At 32.8% G+C, this 20,310-nt stretch overlaps 1 protein-coding gene across 1 annotated transcript in view; it reads right to left on the minus strand.

The window, feature by feature from the left end:
- Positions 1–20,310, minus strand: part of LOC147078188 (uncharacterized) — a 1,208,676-nt gene that overhangs the window by 190,919 nt on the left and 997,447 nt on the right. The window contains exon 7 of the mRNA XM_085961301.1: positions 5,717–5,750. The gene's annotated coding sequence lies outside the window, so the exon portion shown is untranslated. The remainder of the gene's footprint in view (positions 1–5,716; positions 5,751–20,310) is intronic.

Genomic DNA, 20,310 nt, shown 5'->3' on the forward strand with positions numbered 1-20,310 from the left:
AGATTTGGACCTCGCAACCGTATCATAAGTATTGTAACATAACTACTGTTACATACTCTTGTACCGACTGTTGACGCTGCAAATAAAACTCGCTCCTCCATCCATCGGAGCAACCACCAAATTTCGACCTCTTCATCCACACCATGGCTCCCACAGTGATGACACCCACATTTTACATGCGTTCATAACTTGACATAAAACAGTAGAGAGGACAAATAAGTAAAACAGTGAATTAAAACATACAAATATTTTAAATAGTCAACCTACAATACATAGTAAGATACGTAATGTTGTACAGTGAACACCTAAGTATAATATAATGAAACTACAGGTATCACAATAATATCAAGACTGTCAAGAAAAACACGGATGCAAAATGGCTAACGAATAAAAAAAACAAATGTTACATCCAATATTTTAAAAATCATATTACATCTACACCCCTGAAACGACATTCCGCATAATATCATGCACTCTGTCCAGAATATGAATTTGAGTAGGTATTGTCAAAGAGACCCGAATGCGTACATAATACTATATGTTATACATATATATGCTAGATATGTGCCATATGAGTAGGTAAAGTGCATTTGAGACCGCTTGCAGGAAGTGCACGTATTCCGTTGGTACTCTTGCATTTAGGGCAAAACGATTGGTTTTGTATTTATGGAAATCGTGCCCGATTCTCGCCCGACACTATTCCAAAGGATAATTCATATAAATTTGCCAGACGCCATATGCAATGTTACCTTTGAGAGTTGCCGGCTATCATATTATACTATAATACTATGTGTAAAATTTATACAAATATATATCAGGGCTTAATAGCATGATTAGGTATACATCCGCTAGTTCAGTGGTGGCGAACCTATGGCACTGGTGGCACGCGAGATGATTTTACATGGCACGCGTTTGAAGAGAAAAAAATACATATACATAATAATAATGACAGATAGCATTGTATAAAAAATAGCAGGCAAATACTCTTCAAGAATAAGTATTACGTTTAATGTAGATATATAATTGCAGAGGACGATCCTTAAGATTTATGCGTCACATATAACCTAACCTAACGCCATCAGGCGGCGGGGGATGCCGCGCCAGGTACCTCTAATTTTGATCGATTTACAATGCTTGAGACCACTGTAACGACAGAATGCATCAGACGATCAGATAAATTCTGGTGTCAATGTGTGCGTAAAGAACCAAACTAAATATTATATTAATTAATTAATTTAATTAATAAAAAAATCATTTGTACCCGCAAAAAAATACTGCACCAAATAAGAAATAAAAACTTGGTGATCTAATAGTAAAGCATAGACAGTTTCAGAATTGGTCGACCGAAATGTATGGCGTAATTGAGAAAAAAGTGATAAAACTATGTGTGCATGTTTTGTGCGTAGTATCTAGAACATCATCATTTTTAATTAATAATTAATAAAGATTTTTAAAAACTACTTTTCCCCATGAAAAACTTCTCGGCACGTCGAGACAGTCGAAAAATAATATTTGGGAAATTTTGGCACGCGTACGTAAAAAGGTTCGCCAACCCTGCACTAGTTTATTTAATTATAGGTAGGTAATTACAGCTTTGCGGATATTGATTATGTATCAATTAGAAAACACACACGCCCATAATAGCCGAGCGGTTACACGTCAGCCTTATAATGACGTAGGTCCCGGGTTTGTGGGGTCTTGAAAAAAAATCACACATTGTTTTTTAATGTGTGTTTGGACCCAGAGTGAACCTAATAGGTTGAGCAAGTAGCTAATATCAATTTCGAAAATTCAAAAATCAAAAATATCAAAAAAGGGGGAAAAATGGTAAAAAGACTTAACGATTTTAATGCCTAGTAAAGATAAAATCAATATTTTGCTCTATTTTTTCGTCTATGTTATAAATTTTTGCTACAGATTAAAAAGCACACAAAATACTTATTCGACAAGCATCAAAGTTTTGTCAGGTAATATTTATAGGAGTACCTGGATAAAAAAATATAAAATCAGGTTTAATAAAAAAAAATAATATGATAAAACTTATTTAACAGCTGATTTACAGCTGAGATATGAAGAACAATAAAGATTAAATGATTATAAATAAAAGGCATAATTTCACGAAGGGTTAACGCGGCAAAGAGATGGTAAGTTTTGTTGTAGGTTATTGGGTCATGCGAAATAGGCTTAGGCAAAAAAGGGTTAAGCAACCGGGACGCTGGAATTCAAATCCGATTATATCATACACATGTGGATTTTACAAGATGGTTAGATCGATTTCAACGTAGTTTGCTCGGCATTGTACTAAATATGGAAAGATCCGAGCAGCAGCAAAATGTGACCATAGGATATAAGTTATAGGATACAGCGTCATCGTCAAGCTTCTTCTTCTCATACCAATCACGGAGGTTCTTAAACGACGTAATGCGGCGTCGTCCTCCGCAACGTATACTGAATGATTTACTACCTTCTTCTCGCAGAACTTCTCGGTCCTTCACATTCGTTTGAGGAGGTCAACATTTGTCATACTGTCAGTCAGGGGCAACTCTACCTAAAGGGTTCTTAGGGACCATCCCCACATCATTACCATGTCAAAAATACACGTCCGATATTTGTATCGTTGTCATAAATTAAATACATGATTAAATGAAATCTTTAATTAATTTTATCCATCTAAACCCGTCAAAATTTTATAGAGATATTTATTATTATACAAATCAATAAAGCAATTATTGTAATTATGTAATAACATAACGATGATAACGCGGTATTAAAATAATTATTTAATTAAATACATCTTATTTGACGGTGACACTTATGTAGATACAAATTACGAAAGCTCGTCTATTTTTTGCTGACCGGGGTCACTCAGTCACATCCCATCGCAGCGGTACTAATCTCGTTCTACAAAGGATGTGAATGTATTAGCGTTAGTATACGTATACTGGGGAGCGAATAAAATGACCCCTACGAGAATAAAAGCGCTCGCTATATGTCGTTGTTCAAACCTAATAGTGGTAAGTATATAATAATTATTATTATTATTGATTAAGTAACGAGTCAGATAATAATAATAATGGATAAACCCCACCACCTAGAAAGTCGTCGAGCCGCCACTGCTGTCAGTCCAAGTAATTTTGAGGATTCGTTTATACTGCTATATCTCGAAAGCCTCAACTCTTCGTGACATCTCATATGAAGGTTAGTATCCACACCTTTAAGCCATAGAATAGGATTAGGAGAACATAATAGCGAACCATATCATCAATAAACCGAACAAATTTAAAATGATTGAAGCAACGAGATCAACATAGTATGATTGCTCCAGAAAGGTTATAATACTGTAAGTTTTTTTGATCTGGAAAAACTTTCAGATCAAGTCACCACACAAAGAATAGAAAAATTAAGCTCTATTAAATGCGCATCGGGCGGCAGATATTGACTTATAGATTTGAATGCTAGGGCTTATCAAAAAAAGGTCAGATGAGGCAGGCTTTATTTTAAATTAAGTATTGAAGAAGGGTTCGTGACCACGTGGTTAATTAAGTGTTTACCTTTCCATCCCTAAACATGATATACTACTGTTTGACCGGCTAGACACTCTGACAGCCCTATAAAGATACCATCTATGTTTTAGTAAATATATATGAATGTATTGCGATCTCGCCGCCAACTATTATGACACATTTTAATATTACTTTATGGAAACTCCTTGTAAAATTCCTCCAGTTTATGAGAATTTGTCAGGTTTACCGAGACTGTTCAGTGAAAACACAGCAGTGGCTTTGCCAAACGATGCGGAAAATGATTCTCTCAAATCGCACGAAGGCATAAACAAATAAGCCGCGCCATTTTATTAACAGGGGTTAAGCAATTAACATTAAATATATTTGAATATTAAAAGAAGGCAAACAAAGGCGGGATGTGATATGAAATATCACTTTATTCATGATATTGTGGCGTAAAACGTCAGAAATATTCATCTCGGAACAGCAGAGATAATAATATGATAATATTTTCTGGAAGCGTATTGCGAACTGCCGGTATGAAATTATTATAACGGAAATTAGATTCCTTTAAATACACAATGAATTTTTAATTGGATTTTTTTTATTATTCGAGACTAAATACTATACAAAATTTACTGATGTAACATTTTAAATACAGTAGAACCTCAATTATCCGGACTAATTGGGGATGAAGATAGTCCGGATAAGGAAAAATCAGGATAATCGAAAAAAATCATAATTCAAAGGGAAAGACAAGTATATTCAGTATGAATAATTTTTACTTGTATAGATTTACATATACATACACATATGTATAATAAATTATTTTTTATTAAGAAAATCAATTATCGATTTTTTCTTAAAGCTTAAAGCAGGTTCTACCGCGTTACTGGAACTTACTAATGGTCTTTTCAAAATTTTGTTCTATGATTTGTTCAAAGTTGACACATCTAAAGAATTCCAACTATCTGCTGCCATTTTAGAAGCTGATAAATGTTTCTTCATTATTTTCGATTGCTAGCAATAATCGTCAAAGCGGTTTATTACTGACACTTCAACTATTCATAATTTGTTTGTTAAATTTTTGTGACCTTTGACTTGATAGGTAGATAATGGAGTTTTACCTACTTTATTGTATTGATTTGTTATATAAGCCAGAGTTAAGAGTGTTTGTTGTCAGTGTGTGTTTGCCTTTGGTGAGTGTACACAGCGCCTGAAGATGACGAAAGGTGAAACCCGGGTTGCAAAAAACGACTCAAATGGAATAGTACAAAACTTAAATCCATTAAAATATGTTTTCTATATAAACATTTTAATGTTTCCATTGCACCCTTATACATCGGTTGTACCTATTACCGACGTGACTCTTTTGCCTTTGTATGAACCACATAAAAATACACTCTTCAACTTCTTTATTTCCTGATTTTTTCATAACTTTCCGCTCTGAGCTTCTCTCATTATCTCATTCTCTGATCTTCTGACATTAAACAATTAGTAAACTATAGTTTAATATAGTTTATTTTATAATAGTTTCACTTTGTTTTTTTATATCCGAGATAGTTGATGTTCCGACACCATATTGATTAGATACATAACGTCCCGAGTCACCGCGTTTCAAAGCATCAATTATATCCGATTTGTCTTTTAATGAAAATAATCCGGATAATCGAGGTTCTACTGTACATAATTTGGAACAACCTCAGATACATAATATATATTAAAAGAAATCTATACATATGTAATATTATTATGTTATCATATTGATGAACACTGATACAAACAAGAAAAAAATTGACGTTGTGAATATTTTCGACCCCTAACCGAAGGGCGGAATTTTCTCCAAACAATCCCCCGGGAAAGAAGATTTCTAATAATTCTTATTCACGAAAAGTAAAATGATTGCTTTTATTATTAGACCTTTCGAAATAGTTTACCATTATACCTAACAGAGACAGGCTAATACAAATTGAACGTTTCCAGAGATCAAAGTTCGCATTCACTAAAACCACTGTTTTATATTAAATTTAACAATTTTTATTAGGAATTTGCTCAGGTATTTTCCGGCCGGTTTACACGCAGAATAATTATTATCGAAAATTTGTTGTTGACGACGTAAATTCGATGAATTTTATAGTAATTAAGTTTGTACGAATTAGACTAATGTACAGATTCTTCAAATCGTTCCACTCAATAAATATGAAAATGCTTACCTTGTTAACATCTATATTAGGTAGCGAAGTCAATCTGAAAATAAAAAGAAAATTGTATTAATGAGCTGGATTTAAATATTTTGTTTTGAGTAAATAGGTGGCTATGTAAACACAGACCACGCAACCTTCAAAACGAAAATATATCAATCATAATAGGTACATACTTCTTACATGAGGGTTGATTATAATATAAGTATGAAAACGGTACTAAAAAAAATATACCAAGGGTATTGATTAAATTAGCTGCAAGCGATAAATTTGTATTAAAAAGCACACTTAACCTCTAATATAAGAGGTGACATGTAAATTGTACGTAAAACATTTCACCGTGACACAGTTAGCCATGAGCTTTCTTATCGGAAAGAGATGACCGTATATTATGCGGCCTCCAGTTTTATTACATTCAATATAAACATTTATGCAATTTTCATAGCTGATTTTGGCAAAATTCATGAATTCAAGAACGAAAATCTAACCTAACCTAACCCAAAATATTCTAACCTAACAAATAATCCAGTACATCGGCTATTTCAAAATTGGTTTGTTGTTGGCTTCCTGTAAAGTGTAAACCGACAAGAACCATGTTTTAATAAGACATTAAATTTATGTCAGTACTATATGACCCAAAGAGGTTGGACGGTCTTATCGGTATATATTTCCGATAGAATATTTGACGGTGAAGTGTGATACGGCGAACTGCATACGGACAAGTTCCCGGACACGAATATAAGATACCTAATATTTAGGATAGTACTGTGATATAAAATGCTTTACATAAGCTACACAATATACAAAGGACCTTATGAGTTATTATTTAGATGAAAAATCGCAAATAACAGTATATAAATAAGTAACCATTAATAAGGTGTGCTACGAACGTAGAAGATTTGTCAATAATTATAAATTCTTCTAAATGTACTCAAACCGTTTAAGAATCACTATCTAATGTTTACTATCAGTTCACATAATACCCTCTCGACAAATTGATATTTTTATCGAGTCTTCGATGTTACTTGTTTGTCCAGTAGCGTGTGTTTTTGTTTTTAATTCACTGACCTACAAAAACAAGATATGCATAGTGTGTATTTTTTCCAGAAAGCGATATGAGAACCCGTGACCTGTTGATTAGAAGAGCAACGCGAAAACACCTCCACGGTAGGCGGTCGTAAAAAACCACAAATAACAAAAATTAAGTGCTAACTTAAATACAGCTATATTTTATATTGATGCACTAAATTTTAGTTAGATTAGATTCACTTTCATGGGTAAAGTCTATTTGCATAGTATAATAACGATTCATTTGTTTATATTTGGTTATTTCATGAAAATAAATATTAATATTCCAACTATAAATATTGAATTAGATTATAAATATCGTAATATTTAGTTTACGGTAAGTAGACAATAGATTTAGTTTTAAATTATTTTTATTAGAAAATAAATGTTCCTATAAAGCTATTATTGAAAGAATGTTGCAAAAAAAATGGCTAACATCAGCTAATGAATCCAACAATGTAATTTGAAAGAAGAAAAACAAAACAACTCTTTAATCAAAACTTTGCTACACTTTCTTTTGTTTATTAAAAAGAAAAATTCAAACGAAAAAAAGAACAAACAGAAATATATGAAAATAAACAAAACAAAACCTCACAAATGTAATTTACATAATGAGTCTGATGTGGAAATATTAATTAAGAGACCTTTGTATGCGTAGAAAAATAAAAAGATAAATGCGGTATGCCAACTAACGTGAAAGATTTACGATCTTGTATATTAACGGCGGTAAAAATAAACTATTTTTCACTTTCAAATAGATTTATTGTTACATCAGCTTACTAATAAAATACTTACCAGGAAAATTGTATTATTTTGTATGACATTAAAATTAATGTAATTTCGAAATGAACGATTTCTTCAAATTAATTATTCGTAAAGCCGCGTTGACACGGTCCAATTACGATGCAAGTAGACTTGGATAGGAATAATTAGTATGAAGATGTCTCATCCAAGTGACAGCTCCATACTATTTATTCCTATCCAAGTTAACTTGGATGAGTAGGACGCGGTCCAAGTAGCTTGGATAGAAATAATTAGTATGAAGATGTCACTTGGATGATACATCTTCATACTAATTATTCCTATCCAAGTCTATTTGGATCGTACTTGGACCGTGTCAACGCGGCTTAAGGTTTAATTCATTTTTACAACTTCATTCATTTGACATCCCATTAGACTATACATATATCGATATGTCCGTCTAATCTTAAGGGTACGTTGGTACGACAGCGTTAAAACAGAGTGAATGAGCTGACACGTAAATTGGTGGCTTCAGGTGGATTGGACATGTGTTCCGGTCGCATTGCCGCACAGATTTCGTCATCACGAAATATTTGTCATATTTTCATTTGTCATAAAAAAGATGAAAAACACTTGAGCATATTATCATTGCTCCTTTTTCTGTGCCCATTTTTCGATAAATCTCCTTTCGCTACCTCCGGTTTTGCAATGCAAGATCTAAGATAATAAAAATCGTCAACCAAATCTAATTGTTGATGCGCGTCGAGGCATTGCAATATCGAATGAATATTATATCAATACCGGTATTTGTCAAAACATATTAAAGAAAAAAAAGAAGTAGGTTCATATCTATAAAAATAACTATTAAAATATATTTAAACACTATTTTATAGCAACCTAAAGTACCTTCATACATTTATTATGTTGACCTCTATCAATATGAATAGATCTAATATTTTAGAAATACTATAAATCCTGGTACAGAAAAATCTCTCTGAAATTCAGCTTTTTTGTTTTTTGTATGTAGGTACTATCAACGTTGGATCAATAGTTATAGAATAATTGGCAATATTTCCCACAAATGTTTTCTTTTTCGAAATATGTTAATTCATGGCCACAATTCTATAAGTATATCATCATCCATGCCACGTACTTCCGCAAAACTTTATAATTTCACCGATCCAGCGGCCTCTAGGTATATATTGCGGACGTTTTGCACCTCTAGTATACCACTGGATGACTAAATTTGTCCAACGATTGTCTCTTCTTTGAGATATGTATCCAGCCCATCTCCATTTGAGGCTTTTAATGAACTCTATCACATCGCAAACCCTTATCTGCTTCCTTATCTAAAGATTATTATAAGTATACAAATAAATACGTGTATGCTTTATTAATACCGAAAATACCGGTATTGCAATCCTTATGCACGTCGATAATAGTGGGTAGGTATCTGACTGCTCCATTTAGGTATTACAATCATGATTATGATTTTATGACATGAAAAAATTGACAGCATAACGTAATAATATAGTACTGTTATGGAATGGTTGAATAAAGCAATAAAAACTATTATCGGCCATAGTTGCAAATGTAATAACATATGTATCACATCAACCTTTAACTGACAAATTATATTTTCATAAAACGTAATTGAAATTGGTTTAATCACTGTAATAATATCGTGGTCTGTAAATCTTTGTTAAAATGTGAAAAAAATATTTTATGTATTTACCTTGATTGTATCGTAATATAGCATGCCACGGCTCAATTATTGAAAGAAAACACAACATATTGTAATAGCCTTATTTTCTACCTACATTACGAGCAGGTACATACATATTATCAATTTCATTTGAATATATTATTAGGGTAGTACTTTCAATACTATTTAGGAGCGGCGCTTTTTCAATAAAGAAAAAACTCATAGCCATTTATACCAATGAATATTTACTTCGTCTTAGAGTGCATTTACATATATTTTGGTGATAATTTTACTTGGGGGTATTAACTAAGTAGTATTAATTAAGTAGGGTATATGCTTCATAGCTTTGCACTCCGGCTCTAGGATAAAAATGAAGAAATATATTCTAAAAATATGTTTTTACATTATAATATATTACTTATATATTTATTTATTTATTTATTACTAAGTACATAATTATTATATTAATATAAATGTATATCATTTCATCTAATTTTATGCGAAGTAATCAGGGAAATAGGCGTATCAGGATAGTAAAAAGTGCAAAAAAGAGGCAAAGTTTTAAAATGTACACTCTAACTTTGTTAAGAAGTATGTAGGTATATAAATAAAACCATTGTAGAAATGCTAACCCTATCGAGTAGATGTAATTATTGATGAGATTTGCATTAAATTCTAATTGATTTTAGTTTTGTAATATTTAATTTGAGTAACTTTAGGGTCACTCCGGTTAGTCGGGTTTCACCTTTCAGCATCTTCAGGCACTCAGCACACTCACCAATGCACAAGTGATATTGAACACAGTTAATTACGGTTTACATAACAAGTTAATACACCAACAGATCGTAAAAAAACATTATTATCAAATAATAAAGGAGATATTCATAAGTATTTGGAATAATAGTATTATCTATATACTCTCAACAAGCCTATTAAAATGACATAGTAAAAAATACTCATTGAATGATAACTAATAGTTTCACGCACAGCGACTATTAACATATACAGGACCAGTGTCGAAGGGTAGAGGTAGGCTGTTAAGATCCGCCATAAATAGTGCACACTAAACTTTGTCAGTCATACGTATTTGTTTTCGCTGAATTAAGAACACATATTATATTATTAGGTAAAGTATGAATGAAAGTGTGCACAATTTTGTATCGTATCGTATCGCTTAAAGTATACCAAAACTATTATGGTTTGGTTTAGGCAGGGTTTAATTGACTTTTAGAAACAGACCAACACTAGTTTTAGTCCAATAAAAGCAAATACGTATGACTAACAAAGTTTAATGTGCACTATTTATGGCGGATCATAACAGCCTACCTCCACTCTTCGCTACTGCGAGACATAGACGATAAAGAGAAAGACAGATATTAGCCGCATTTGAAATGTGATTATGGAAACGGATGCTAGGTATCAAACGAAAATTTTTAATGATTCTATCATGAGCGAACTTGAGATTCGAGTTAGTCTCAATCAGTTTGGCTACGCCGGAATCTCGTTTTATTCCCCGCAGAGATGAAAGCAATCTAGGAAAACTCGTGGCTTCTCATCAGGTGGATAGTCGGAGAGGATGATAAAGAGCTCCATATACATGGAAGAATCAAATTAAGAAATCAATATATTTTCCTCTAACACTAAGCTACTGAAAGCTGACAAGGGAAGACCTATGCCATGCATGAAGAAGAAAGTCAGACAAACGAATCATCCAGATCAGGCCATTTGTGACACCATCATCATCAAAATGTAAACATTAATTATATTGTGTATGAAGTATAAACGATAGTTTTATTTACACATTAGGTATATAAAAACAATTTAAAATCTAATTTATGTGCATTATCAAAGAAAATTATTGCAGACAGTAATTTATTCGGAAAACGTCTACCGTTCTAAGTTATGTTATGCACCGTTATAACGTTCGAGTTGAAGTGTTAGCGGATATATTTTATAACAAAGGCCAAAAATGCATTCCGTGATAATTAAGAATTATTTACAGGAAGTAATAGCGGGTAGGAAATGAAATATGCTTTATGGCTGTCAACGGGAAAATAGAATTGGCGGGTTTTGTTGGGGACGCTTTGAGAAATGGAAAAGTTTCCTAATATATACGTTTTTCAGGCAATATAATATGGTAATATAATTACGAATGAGTTTGACAATTAAAAATGCATTTTAAATGTAGGACTATTAAAAACGAATTATTGTAGTTTATAGAGGGGGGAACCCCAAATAAATATAAATTAATATAGGTAATTTTGAAAAATCAAAAACAGTTTGCCTCGCGTCTTCTTTTCACTACCACACATACAGAAAAAAAATTGGGTGCCTTAACTATGCAGAAGTATGAATAATCATACTGATCTAGTGGAGAATAATAACTGGAATATTGTTAATTGATATTTAAAATTATTTCCTAACTCTTTTTTTCTGGTGACCTGCTTAACATAAATATATAGATACCTGACAATTTTGAATTTCTCTCTTCGCTGTATGCGATTCATTATTATCAAATTCAAATTTATCTGGTTGCATGTACATTTTCATCGTAGCACAGTTCGCCATGAGTTTTCCTATAAGACGTGAAAAAAAAACGCGTTGTTCGTGGAGCATTTTCATAGCCGATTTTGGCAAAATTCATTAATTCAAGAATGAAAACCTAACCTAACCTAACCTGACCTAACCTAACAAAGAATCCAGTATATCGGCTATTTTCAAAATTTGTTTGCCGCTGGCTTCCTGTAAACTGACAAGGACAGGCACGAATTTTATCTCAGTAAAGACCCAAGAGGTTGGACTGTTTTTAATATATGACGGTATATTTCTTCTTCTTATTGTGCCATCCCGTAGCGAAGGTCGATCAAGCTTCAATATTGGGACCATACATAAATAAAATTTGATATAAATAAAAAGGATTTCATGTTATACACATTTATATTTTTTATAAAAATCGATGTTTTTTAAAATAGATATAAAAAATATAAAAACTATGAATTAGTCAAAAACCTCTTAGGCGATGCTTAAAAAACTTAATAAACTAAATGTTAATAATAAATATGACCATAAAATATATGTAATAATAAGATGAGGTCCGATTCAACAAATTCACATTTTATACAATTGTAAGTTTATCTTTGACTTAAAATAAAAAATATTTTTCTTTTTAATATTTTCAGATACATATTTATTAATTAATACAGTTGAAATTGTAAATTATCAAAAAAAAATCTCAAATTGCAAGCTTCGTATTTTTCAGCCAGTTGCCTCTTTAAAAAAGGCTCAATAAAGGCTTCACCTTAAGAGCGAACGGGTGCTACTTTGGTCTGCAAAATTAGTTAAAGTCTCGATTTTTTTTTGTTGTGCCAAATTTAGATGTACAAAACGGTGATCAGACCAATGACGTACGGGTGGTTTTAGGAATATTGTCATCTAAAACATAATTGAGTGTATATTTTTATTGTCTCGCTTTTTTCATTTCTCTACTGAAATATTCAATGGGGTTAGTGCTTATTTTATAAATAAAGTGAAACAATAAATTATTCCGTCGGACACTTATTTCGGGGACACTTTTGATGGATTAACACGGCGCTGGGTTGATAAAACTTCAGCGTTTGAAATACAGTTGATGTCAGTACGGATTTGCGCGACATTGATAATAATTATTATTCCAACTGACATTTTGAATGAATAATGGTGTACTCACATATGAAACAACAAATGGGATCGAAATGAATGACATACATTGATCCCAATTAGCTTATTTCATCAGAGAAATGTAATTTGAATATTTTCTACAGAACCCATATAATATGTAGGTTTATTTTGATTACTAATATATTAAATTGTATTAATTAGTTTATTGTTATTTAGCTATTATTATAAGTAGATTGAATACATAATATCGCGGGCGTTCTGACAATCTGTCCTATCTGCAAAATAGCTAACTGTTCAGGAGAACGAAAAAACTAATTTAAAAATATATTTTATATGTAACTATTAGTTTTTTTTTAATCCATATTATAAATGAAATTTATTAGAAAACAATGACGAGCACACATTAACAACGCAGCTGTCATAGGAATGTTGCTAGATAGGTCATGTTGCCGCCAATTTTATTTAATGTTGTAATAGACCAAATTGTTTTTTGCCTATAACTTTATAAATATTTTTTTTAACACATGGGACAAATTGCAAAAGATCCGCACAATTTTTTGACATAAAATGGATACAAAACATGAATTTCAGTAAATATGTCAGATAGGCCATATTGTCAGAATGCCCACGATAATCGTCCCTGTATTTTAAATACATCCTATGTGGTTTGAGTCATATTTTGAGATAATCGAAAAAATTGTTTTAAAAATAATCGTAAATGATTGTTTTAATTTTTTTGTGGATCCTAATCATAAATTAACTTTGATAATAATATTTATTATATATAGCATTTTCAATGTTTTTATCACATATGATTAATTCTATATGCACAGTGTTGAATCATGCATAACGTCTAAACATGCCGTGTTCACATAAGATTATTTTAATACTGATATCTATTACGGCAGACGCTCACATACGATTAATTACGGTGCATGTTTTTGAATGCTGTATTAATTTAGGATCGATTTTATTTGGTGATTAAATTTTTTAGTGATACGCTTTTTCACATTGAATACCAGTCTAACACTTTCATTTTCTCTCTAAATTCATTCTTTAAGTACCACGATGCACGGTTGTTACACCAGTCCCGTGCGGCTCAGTATCCAAATGTAAAATATTTTTTTTTGCAGACACGTTTTAAGCGTCGTGGAAGACGGCACTGCATTTCCCCGTCATGACTGACATACATGACTGGTAAAGATGGGGAACCCAAAATCAACACCACTCAATCCCAATGATATAGGTTATAGAGAGAGAAAAAATCCCAATGATAATTATCCTTATATCGCTTGGATAACATACTAATTTCTCGATACTGCTATTACCGCACTGTAAGCATCTGTCAAACTATTATCATTTATTTTATTTCACGACCCGATTAAAATAAACGATTTTTCCAATTTTTCATTCTGTCCCACTCTCTCTTACACAGTGTCAGTTTTCTTTCATGGGTGACACATAATATACTTATTGCAATAAATTCGAAAATTACGGATATGGAACGTAGAACAACATAGATATAGGAAGTACATCCTTTCGTGCAACCGTTTAAAATTGGCGCCGAAGCAATTACTGCCAGGATGGGAAATTGCAATAAAAAGTTTACTAATTTCAACTTGGCGAGGCAACATTATTTAGCCGTGCAACAAATTCGCCCACAACCATCGAGTTATTGGTTGTGAACTTTCGCATCTCGTTAAGTACCGCGGGCACGCTCCGAATCATGGCTTATCTAGCCAAACATCTGCGGGTGAATTTAGAATACCTAACGAATACTTTTGCGGAAGCACTCGAACCCGTCCGAATACTTTAACGGAAACACTCGAACTCGTAATGTATACGAAAACGATTTTAATGTGCTCTTATTTTGTAGAAAATTGCCCGGTGGTATATTACTTAGTAGAGTGGTTTTCAACTTTTCCGTTTCGCGGCGCCCTATTTATTACCACTGTAATATTATGAACTAGAGCAGTGTTTCAAAACCGCCGGTCCGCTAATATTTTTTGCCGGTCCAAAAATAGTTTTCGCCCATTTTAAAAAGAAGAAGAATAACCATATCCAAATTACAAATCGATTAAATCAACATAATTATATGATTACTAACTAACTATTCATACGAGATACTTCGATCATGTCAGTAATAAAAACAAAACATATCAACTGAATGGATGTCAATGCAATCATTATCTCTCTGAAATAACACCAAAGTATGCAAATTTTGCAATATGATTGAAAAATAAATGATTTCTCAAAATTATAGTGAGTAAATATATCAATTTCTGATTATTTCAATTAACAATATAATTTCCGTATGTATATTGTAATATTATATGATAAAAAACTAATAAACAAAAAAAACAAACATACATAATAGTTTTTATCGATTTGGTAGCGGTACGCGATATTTCTCATATTTTCACCGGTCCGCAAGTTTAAAAAGATTGGGGAACACCGGATTTATGTCGGATCTTAACAGCCTACCTCCACCCTTCGCCACTGAGTATACATTATAATAAAGTATACTTAATTAACAAGTCAACAAGATAAGAAAAAAAAGAACCACGTAGTAAACCAAGTAAACAAATACTTAACACGATGGCCGCGTGGCCGGTCTATAGTGTCGAGGGTCCTAGGTTCGAATCCTGGGTCTGGCAAGTACACATATTGTTTTTCAATTTGTGTATGAGTCAGAGTATGGACCTAACAGGTTGAACAAGAGGCTGACATCCATTTCTCGTAAAAATAAAATCTGTTAATACAAACCTCCAATCTGTGGAGGCCCATATTATGTTGATCGAAAGAAAAAAAAAAAAGTAAAGAAAAGAAGGTATGGTTAATCAAAAATAAGGTAAGTAGATCTAATAAAATAAAGGTGTTTTGGTATCTATCGAAAACATACGTGTATTTAATGATGCCATTTGCACAATTAATAGAAAATACGTTGCACAATATAAATGTAGTTAAGCAATGTGGGGTAATTTAATTAAATGGTATAACATATCCGTTTATCTACGCTATCTTAAAGAGCATGAAATGTAGGCCTTGCAATTTGATATGTAGGTCAGTGGATAAACAAAGATAACTTCGTTATAAGTTCTAACCGAGTTTTCACCGTGTGTTGGTAGTAAAATCCCATAGGAATACCGAAATATATTATACGTTTACGAAAATGAACCCGCAATGTTGATTCTATTGAAGCTGACCGTGGAAAGTTATAATTTTATTTGCCAACAGTTTTTTTAAACAACCATTTAAAGTAGGGTACGGTACGACTTTTAGTTTTTTGAATGAATAAAGAAATAGCCAACGAAGACTAACTGAGTGCAAGTATATTCTTTTGCAACTTATAATATCATCTAGCAAAGTGGGTAATATGATGGTTTGAGTGAAATTTACAGTTTTATGAATGAAAAAATTGCCAAACACAATTGTATTGTTTGTACGTTGAGTATATCGTCGGCGTTTTGTAAAAATGGCGAATTAACCAAAATGCTATTTTACAGGAGGAGGGTTTTTAACTTTTGACATTTATTTATTAAATCCATCAGAATTTAAAATCAAATTCCATTAAGTATTTTTATTGTTTATAATTACTTTTTTTTTTTTTACCATGTCCGATCCTGATAGGATCATATGGGCCTCCACAGAGTGGAGGTTTGTATTGACAGATTTTGTTTTTTACGAGAAATGGATGTCAGCCATTTGCTCAACCTATTAGGTCCATACCCTGAAACACAAATTGAAAAACAATATGTGTACTTGCCAGACCCAGGATTCGAACCTGGGACCCACGGCTTTATAGTCCAACGCTTATGCCGCGCGGCCACCGTGGGTGTAACGCTTATGCCGTTAAACCTAATAATGATCTATTATTAGGTTTTGACGATTTATTATACGCTTATCGAGTGTATTATTATTAAGACGATAGGGGTTGTTTTATAAACACTTCAACTATTAATAATATGTTTGTTATATTTTTTATTGTGACCCTTGACTTGATAGGTGTGTAATGGAGTTTTTACCTGCTCTATTGTATTGATTGGTTATATATCGCAAAAATGACTCAAATGGAATAGAACAAAACTTAAACTCATTAGAATTTATAATCAGTTAATAGTTATCTTAATCGTTTACATGGCATCTTACTAAGCTTCAAGAGTCTCGGCTTTTGAGCTTTGAGAATCGATGTCTCCGCCGAATCTTAGGGCTACATTGGTACGACCGCGTTACAAACACCCGAGTTCGTGAGCAGACATAACAGCCTTCGGTGATTGAAGTTATCACGAAGAGATGCTTTACGTGGCTGGGACACGTATTTCGGATGCCGCCAAAGAGTGCGACACTTTTTACCCTTGTGGCACAGCTTCAAGGTGTCCGTCGCCGTGCCTCCCTTACCCTGCAGCGGTGCTACAAGAGCGACCTACGTGCTCCAGGTCTGACATGGCGGGAGGCGCAAGAGTTGGCGATGGACCGAGGGAAATGGCGCCAACTTGTGCTTGCCCTATGCCCCAATGTTGGGACGTGACAGGGTGGAAGAAGAACAAGAATTGTATCGAAGGTTATATAAGTAAGAGTTAATAGTATGCGAAGGCAGTGTTTATTTGCCTTTTGGTGAATGTACACAATGCCTGAAGATGTCGAAAGGCGAGACCCGGGTCGCTAAAAACAACTCAAATGAAATAGTACAAAACTTAAATCCATTAGAATGTATCTTAATCTTAAGAGAAAAAATTATAAAATCATAAAAAACACACTTACACAAGTTAATGATTCTATTTTAATTATTTAACCAGCGAACTACCGCCATTAAATTTATGGCTACTTCATGCGTGATTGCTATACACCAATCCTTCAGTATATGCGATTAAAGCGCCAAAGTAGAAGACATTAAAGCCGCCCAAGTGTATTTTGTAACTCAAGTGTTTTACGTTTTCTTCCTCTCGCTTCCGGTAAAGCGCAAACAATGCCCTTCAAAGCCTTCGAACCGGCGACGCTGAAAAGCGCTACCTTCGACACAAAGTAGCGACGTCGGCGACGTCAGTTTGCGCGGGCGTCTTAATTATATCTAGTACTTACACACTACTTGTCCACGTTTTGTTTGACATTATGAAATGACGGATATTGATTATGGTCGGATACAATTAGTATGAGTTGCTCATATAATAGGAATTAAAGTGATTAATGAAAGTTATCGTGCACTGTTAGAAACAGACATACTTATTTTGTAATTACTTTAATGGATATAGACGGTAAATAATTGGTTCCGTTTCAATTCCGAGCATATGTACATCTATATTCTATATCAACTATTATCGATGAAAAAAACTAAAGTTTGATAAGGAGAGATATTTTAATTTAAAATCAATGAAAATAATATGTAGTATTTATTTATCCCGTACTCTAATATAAATCAGGACTAAGTTCGTTCACTCTGGAAGATATTATAGACTAATCAGTCTAGAATGGTTATCGGTGTGAACAAAAGCGAAATGAATCAGGAAAACCAATAGAAAATTTGTATTGGAACTTTCTGTGTGGAATTTAGTGAAGCCTCTATAGCATTAAGCTACTTTACAAGCTGCTTGTTGGAAAATTTACAATCTGCTTGTAAACTCGCCCAATTTGATCATCGAACAAGCTAACAAGCAGATTGCAAACAATCTACCGAGAAAAATTGAAAGCCGGACTACTTTTCACGCTACACGCTGACCGACCTGCGTCTGCACAGTAGAGCGATAGTGGCGAACCAGACGGTGAAGAAACGAACTACTCAAGACGTCCTGTCAATATAGTACCAAAAATGACGGTTTCAACTCGCTAGCTTGTTGGCTTCTGAGCGAGTGGAAAGTTTTGTGTGTCATCATCACAATCGCACTAGCTGACTCGCCCGCTTTTAAACTCGCCGACAAGCAGCTTGTAAAGTAGCTCAATGTCATCGAGCCATAAATAATGCAACGTTATAAATTGGTGTTCTCCTTTTTTCATTTACGCATTTATTGACTGATTTGACAATAAATATTCAACATATTTAAAAAATATAATATACTTATCTCCAAATATACCGTTTTTTTTTGGTTTGCTTCCGGTTTTAATTCCGACAAAAATAACGGTTTTCGGTTCAGTTCCGATTCGAAGCCCTGTTTGATTTATCTATTTTTTTTTCATTATAAATATGTTGTAAACGTCTTAAATTAATAATTTGTTATGTACCTACTTAATATGTTTTTTAAATAAATAATTAAATAAAATAAAATAAAGGACCCACTCTTTTTTTAGATGATATCTACTATTAAATTCAATAAGAGTAGGTATTATCGTCTCTTTTCTGGAAGAACACACTAACTGGAGAATACTAGTTTTGAGTAATTTGACTTTGAAGTTTTTAAAATGTTTGAAATGGTCTATCATGTGAGTTTATTAAGTAATCGTAAAAAGGATGACTTTAAAATAAAGACTGTTTATTTATTAAGAAGGTTTCCAGACGGTAAAGTTTGAAATAAGGAACATTTTGGTATAACTAACTCAATATGTCATTTTTTCGAATTAGTGTCTTCTGCCAGAACAACGACATTATAATATTATATTCAGTGTGCTGAGTATATTAATTTATATTGTACCTACAATAGAGTACTGTGAAATTGATAAATTAAATGAGCTACGCTCAGCAAAAGCGCTAAATAATGCTTAGGTATACCTACGGCGGAAGAGACAGAAAATGCAATCATCATTTGTAGTAATCATTTCATTCTCTCAGTTCACAGGTAAAGTATGTTACATCTCTCCATATTGCTGGCCAAAAGGACGACTTAATATCAGAACACTAACAATGTGCCATCGAAAAACATAAAAATATATTTTGCATTAAAGAGTCATTGGCCATTCCTAATGTCAGTGTCTATGGATTCATTTACGCTTTGTCGAGGTTCATCATCTCAAACAATTCGCTGCTGAATGAAGGCATATTCAAGTCGAATCCATTTATCTTGTCGCGATGCCACATACTTTTGCAGAACATAACTATACATCAAAATTTACATCAATATGATTTACAAATCCATTATATTCCCTTCTAATATTTCTTCCATACTAGACATGTTCAATGCCCACATGCATGCACTCAAGCATTATAGTCAATTAAATGATTTTGTACCGTGTACTAAACATATCTTTTACTATGTATCTTTCTTTATAATTATTGTAATTATTAATAATTAATATATTATCTTAAATATCCGTATTGTGTATTTAATCCTATTTGCAATATTGCATTATAATTGTTTATTTTATGCCTTTCTCATTAATTAGAACCAAAAAGTTTATATTCTAAAGTGCCCGTTTGAAAACCGATAAAAAATAACATATAATTGCATATTATTAGCGTGTACGATGTCAAGAGATAAAGTGTTCTTTTATGAAGTCGTAGGTGCATATT

This window comes from Rhyacophila brunnea, unplaced genomic scaffold, assembly GCF_057557595.1.
Source record: "Rhyacophila brunnea isolate RB1 unplaced genomic scaffold, BYU_Rbru_1.0 scaffold_12, whole genome shotgun sequence".
Lineage (NCBI taxonomy): Eukaryota > Metazoa > Arthropoda > Insecta > Trichoptera > Rhyacophilidae > Rhyacophila > Rhyacophila brunnea.